Below are 6529 nucleotides of genomic sequence, written 5' to 3' on the forward strand. Positions count from 1 at the left end.
CCTGTCTCAAACAACAACAACAACAAAAAACCCAAAAAAAAAAAAAAAAAAAAAAAAAAAAAAAAAGAATTCAGAAACAGACTAAGAAGAATGTCAATGTCACTAGTCTAAAATAAAAGAGCAAACAGGCTGTTAATCTCAATGGTTTCCAGGAGTTGAGAGATGGAGAAGAGAAAGCTATGCCCTTTGAACTAAGGTCCCTACTAAGTTGGCATGTCTTAGCAACGAAGGTCTGCAGGTAAGCACATGACAGACCAAAGGAGTGGGGAGCTCAAAGGACAACTGAGAAAGTCCCGAGTGCTAGGGAAAGCATGCCTGGGCTCTGGGCATCTGAATGAAAGAAGGCAGAAGGAAGGGGGAGAGTTAGAGTCTCCTGAGTTTGGAGTCAGAAAGTGGACAGGCTCTTCTCAGTGTCTTTCTGGGAAAGATAAGTGTGATGTCTCATTAGGGGGACAACTAGTATTCTGAGAACTGGGATATTAAACATAATCAAATGCAGACTGCACTCCTTTCAATGGAAGGGACAGATGCTCTAATAGTGTCTAAATGTAACCATCACAGAAGACTTTGAGTTCTTGTTATGATCTTTTGAATTATTTTATCATTCCATCATTTCTAGTTTAGTCTCCAGGTCTTGTTTCAGAACCACTCCCATGAAACTTTGTGCCAATTCCTTCCTAGAAGTCCTTTAGCAATGTCCCCAGCACTGCTCCTCACACATGTAGCATGTCTAGTTTACAGCATTGGGAGATTGCTCTAATATGGTTCTCTGGACTCTTGAAAAGAATGTCTCCATTAGTCTCTCTCTCTCTCTCTCTCTCTCTCTCTCTCTCTCTCTCTCTCTCTCTCTCTCTCTCCATTCATTTTTCCTTCTGTCCCTTCCTCTCCTCTATGAGTCTGTCCGTGTGCACACTCCAGGTCTGCTATCAATTATGAAGGCAAGCTTTTATTCTCAGGCCCTCCCATGCTGCAAATGGAAAAGCAATTATCTGAAGAACCCAGTACATTTTTCTGTCTTGACTTCTCACTATCTGAGTTCTTTGAGAACAACTTAACCATGAGCAAGCAGCTGCTTACAATGCCCCTCTTACTGGACTTGATACGTACATGTAGGTATAACCAAAACAATGAAGCAGATGAGCAAATTATCCCTAATGAAATTCCAATAAAAGCCTGCTATATAAAACAACACTTTTGACATTATAAATAGTAACTTTGGCCACAGATCTATTTTTTATTTTTAATTAGAAAACACACATACACAAATTTAAAATCTTAACTATTCTAAGAGTAAATACAATGGTATTAGGTTTATTTACATTGTTTTCAGCCAATACCCAAAACTTTCTTTTGAAAAACTGAAACCTCCCCCCATACCTCTCCCCCTACATGCACACCTCGATAACTACCATTTCCCTTTCAGTTCCCATGACTGATGCTAGGTACTTCAGGGAAGTGGAACCATTTGTTCTTTGTTTTGTAACTGGCCGACGTCATTCACATTGTAGCACATGTGGAAATCCTTCTTCTCGAAGGTTCTTAATCACACCCTTGTGAAATTATCCATCTGCTTATCCATCCATCTATGCTGAAAACAAACTTATCCTTCATTGCTGAAGACTTTACCCAGGTTTCTCAACCCTTTCACCACCCAGGTCATTTTGTTTTAATTTTTCTCTTTCAAAGAGACTTTTTAAAGGGCAGCTTTAGGTTCATGAGAGCAAAATGAGAATGGTGAACAGTTCTTAAAACCTCAGAGACAACTTGCTCCAGTCATGACACCAATTTGCACATTATTCAGAGACAAACAAGCCTTGGTAAATTTTGGAGTGGCCTTTCAGCCACTCAGGATGGGAGAACATCCCCCTGGTGAAATGACAAAATACCTGTGGTTGGTACAATAAGAGCCAGTATCCGGTCTTCTGAGGCCTACGACTGGCCTGTTATATAAGACTTGTGAATCATGAATTATGCTCTATGAAGCAGCGTATGTAACGTGTGCGCAGACATGGGATTCTCCCTATCAGGCTTCCTAAGCAATCTATTTCCCACTCTTTCCAGGCCAATCTACAGAAGACTTCTCTCTGCTCTATTCTTGGTATTCCATTATCAGGCCCAAATAAAGGGCATCTTCCACATGGCCTTGTATTGACCCCTTGAGGTCTTTATCACCATAGTGGTTTAAACTAGCCCCAGGCCTACCGAAGCAGCTGCAAGAAGGTAGCTGAAGTTTCCCAGACTGACTAATAGCAGAAATTAGACAGCTAAAACTACAGAAGGGATTACAAAGACCCAAAGATAAGACCCACAAGCCCCAATCACTAGATGTCCTGAAGGCTACCAAGGCTTAAGAACTGAAGAGTTTGTTATCCAAACCATAGGAACTTTAACCGGATGCCAGCAGGGATACGGCACTCAAAGCCCAGAGCAGTAAGCCTTGTGCATCAAGAGCTGCTTGCACTTCTGTTTCTTGGGGCCATGAGCCACAGCCTCTAGATAGTGTTTAGTCTGAATATCTACAGCTCTAAGCCTCTGGCTTTTAAGACCTAGAGCCATAAGTCTAGTTCTCGGAGTCTTGAACTTTAAGTCTCTGGGTTTTTAGCTTAGCCTATGAGCATCACACTTAAGTTCAGGCCATTCCTCAACTTTCCCCATTTTCTACCTCAACAACCCTCAGTGTTGCCAAAATTCCTTCCCTGGGGAGACATAACCATCGACCTCTCTTCTGAAGGCCCCAATGTATAACTCCACCAAAGTTCACTCTGGTAAATCAATGGGACAATTAGGCTTATTTATATAGCAAGGGTGGTGGTTAGGGGTTATGCACAGAAGAGTGGGTGGCCCTAAAGCAAACACACTGGAAGATCTACACCCAGCTTAAATTAACTCCTCCCCAATGGCCACATAGAGCCTCCTCTCTAGTCTTTCCCAACCTATTTACTTCTAGCTCCTCCCTGAGGTCAACCACAAGAGCCTGGTTGGGAGGAGTAGCAGGGTACTCTGTATGACCCTTCCTAGTCCTCCTTCTATGAGAGGCCAGTTGTCAATGAGCCCAGCTATGGGGATCATTTATAAGCAGGCACAGCTGTACTCATGAAGGTGCTGGCAGTTTGGCTCAGGAGACAGCCCAGTACAATACCCAGATGTTGTTTGTGACAGTAGTAATAAATCCAGCTTCCTTGTTGCTTTGGGAAGAAGTTATGCACTTTCCATTGCCATCTTGCAAGTGAAAGACCTGATTGCCTGTCTCCCTCAAGATATTGGCTACTGGAGCATCCCTAAGAATGCTGGCTTGGGAGTGGTTGTCTGCCATCTGGAAAAGATGCTTGTCATGCAGTTGAAAACACAGGCCCAAAGACTCTCACCATGGAGCTTTATTGCCAGGCTACTGTTAAACAGCATCTGGTAAGCTTATTTTCCTTAATGAGAATTTGTCTCTTCTAGGAGGTTTTATTTCCTAAGTGGACACCGTTGTGGGGGGCAGGGTTGGGGGGAGTGCTGTTTTGGCAGGAAAGTGGAATCCCACTATTGAAATGCAAAATTTTGTAGAATTATGATTACATTATTGACAGTGAAAACTCTCCATGTGTCCCATACCTTTATTAGAGTGTGTGTGTATAAGATGGGGAGGGAGGATGTGCGCATGCCTCAAAGGACAACTTTGTGGAGTTGGTTTTCTCCTTCAGGGCTCAAACTCAGGTGGGCAAGATTATGTAGGAAGTGCCTGTACATGCCTAGCCATCTCAATGACTGTAGTGTTTTGTTTTTGATTTTGTTTTTGTTTTTTAAATGCTGGGTATTGAAGTCATGGAGCTTAAAGTTGTTTTGGAATACCTAAAATCTGAAAAATGCCAAGCAAACTTTTAATTCTTCTTATATCTTTTTATTCACAACTCAAAGGAACCCAGTGAATTCAACCATAAAAGATATCTACCAGCATCTAGTATGATCCCTGAATTTAGGGAAAACAAGATTAGTCAATGGAGACAAGAGAAACACTTAAGTCAAAACTGTCTGAAGGGCCAAAGGACAGACTCGACTCAGTCAACACCTACATCCAGCACACTAGAAAAAAGTTAAGAGCTGTTGAACATCTCTATCTCAGAGATTAATTTTAAAAATTGTGTTGAAGCTGCTAGCCCTTGGGAGGCAGAAGCAGAGGCAGAGGCAGGTAGATCTCTGTTGAGTTCAAGACCAGCCTCGTCTACATAGTGAATTCCAAGACAGCCAGAGCTACACACTGAGACCTTGTCTCAGGGGGAAAAAAATTAACAAAAGAAAAATAAATAGGTCTTTAAAACATTTGCTAGCCATTTTTAAGTAATGAGACAATAGAGGATATTTTCAGTCCGCTCATGGCTTGACAGATACCCACTCTAGACAGGTATCACCCATGAACCTAGAACAAGGGTGTGTTAACTTCTGCTACTGGTACAAAACAATCAACTTCAAAAAGGGAAGATTATTTTGTTTCAATTTTTAAGGCTTCAGTATACGGTGGCTTGGCCCTGTTGCTCTGAGGACCAAAGAAAGACGTGTCACAGAAGCACATGGTGTGGCGTGCGCCTTTAAATCCCAGCACTTGGGAGGCAGAGGCAGGAGGATTTCTGAGTTCAAGGCCAGCCTGGTCTACAGAGTGAGTTCCAAGACAGCCAGGGCTACTCAGAGAAACCCTGTCTCGAAAAAACCACACACACACAAAAAAAAAAAAAAAAAAAAAAAAAAAGCAGCGCACATGGTGAAAGTTAGCTCACCTCCTGGCAGCCAAGTAGCAAAGAGACAGGAAGAGACCAGTCTCCCTCTCCTCTTCAAGGTAATGCCCCACACGACTCCGTGGCCCTCCACCAGGCTCCACTTCCCACAACACTCCCTGCAGGTGCTAGCTCAGCCGGCACTGATGTAAGATCCTGCAAATGCTGTTCCTCTCATCCTCATTGTTATAATACTTTGAGAGGGAAAAAAAAGTTTAAATCATCAGGAATTCTTTTATTTCTGTAGCTTTTATATTTTTCCATGACTTCTGTGTATTTATTTCAGCATTCCTTGGTTTTAAAAAAGCTTTAAGTATAATCTACATACACGATTCCCCATTTAAAGCATACAGTACTTTTAGTTTACTCAAAGCAGTGTCAGCGGTATCCACAGTCTGACTTGTTTCTGTTTGATAACTTTTATCTTCTTTATTCTGGAATACTTCCATCCTCCACCAAAGCAGCCTCCCCTCCAGTAACAGTCCTATCCTGTAACCCACAGTGGCCTTAAGCAACCACTGATCTGTCTGTCTCCACATTTGCCTTTTCTAGATATTTTATTCAAATTAAATCAGTATGTAATCTTTTAGTATTGGTTTCCTTCACTTACCATGTTTTCAAGATTTTCCATGCCATAGCTATGTGTAATTCATTTTTTTAAAAAGATTTTATTTATTTTGCATATGTGAATGCACTGTCGCTGTCTTCAGACACACCAGAAGAGGGCATCAGATCCCATTACAGATGATTGCGAGCCACCATGTGGTTGCTGGGAATTAAACTCAGGACCTCTGGAAGAGCAGTCAGTCCTCTTCACAAATGAACCATGTCTCCAGCCCTAATTCATTCTTTTCTATTGCAAATAAAATATGCCATTATGGGGACACAGAACACCATATCCAGTCTCAGTTGACAGACAACTGTGTTGCTTCCATCTTTTTGGGCTACTAAAAATATGTTATTGACATCTATGTTCTATGTTTCATAAGAATGTTTTTCTTTTTTAAAAAGCAGATTTATTGTTTTAAATTATATGTCTGAGCCGGGCGGTGGTGGTGCACGCCTTTAATCCCAGCACTCGGGAGGCAGAGGCAGGTGGATTTCTGAGTTCGAGGCCAGCCTGGTCTACAAAGTGAGTTCCAGGACAGCCAGCTATACAGAGAAACCCTGTCTCGAAAAAAACCAAAAAAAAAAAAATAATAATAATAAATAAATAAATAAATTATATGTCTGTGTATATGTCTACAGAGGCCAGAGGTGTCAGATCCCCTGAAGCTGGGTTACAGGTGATGCTGAGCCACCCAACATGGGTGCTGGGAGTGAACTTGGGTCCTCTGCAAGAACAGTCCGAGCTTTCAGTCACTTAGCTATCCCTCCAATCCACTATCATCATTCCCCTTCACACTCCCTTAGACATCTTGGACTATTCTAAATTAAGTACATAGACTAAAAAAAAATCAAAAATAAAGGATTTTAATGTTCCCATTATTTTATGTACCATTAGACACTCCTTATCTCTTCGAGATGGGGAGAGGGAAGGACTTATAGGCTGGGGAGCAGTCAGAGAGCAAACCAGGAAGGGGATAAGGTCTGGACTGTAAAAAAGGATTAAAGAATAAAAAATAGATAGATAGATAGATAGATAGATAGATAGATAGATAGATAGATAGATAGAAAAGAAAAGAAAAGAAAAGAAAAGAAAAGAAAAGAAAAGAAAAGAAAAGAAAAGAAAAGAAAAGAAAAGAAAAGAAAAAGAAAAGAAAATTACTTATCTCAAA

The sequence above is a fragment of the Mus caroli genome, chromosome 7 (genome assembly GCF_900094665.2).
Source record: "Mus caroli chromosome 7, CAROLI_EIJ_v1.1, whole genome shotgun sequence".
In the NCBI taxonomy this organism is placed as follows: Eukaryota; Metazoa; Chordata; class Mammalia; order Rodentia; family Muridae; genus Mus; species Mus caroli.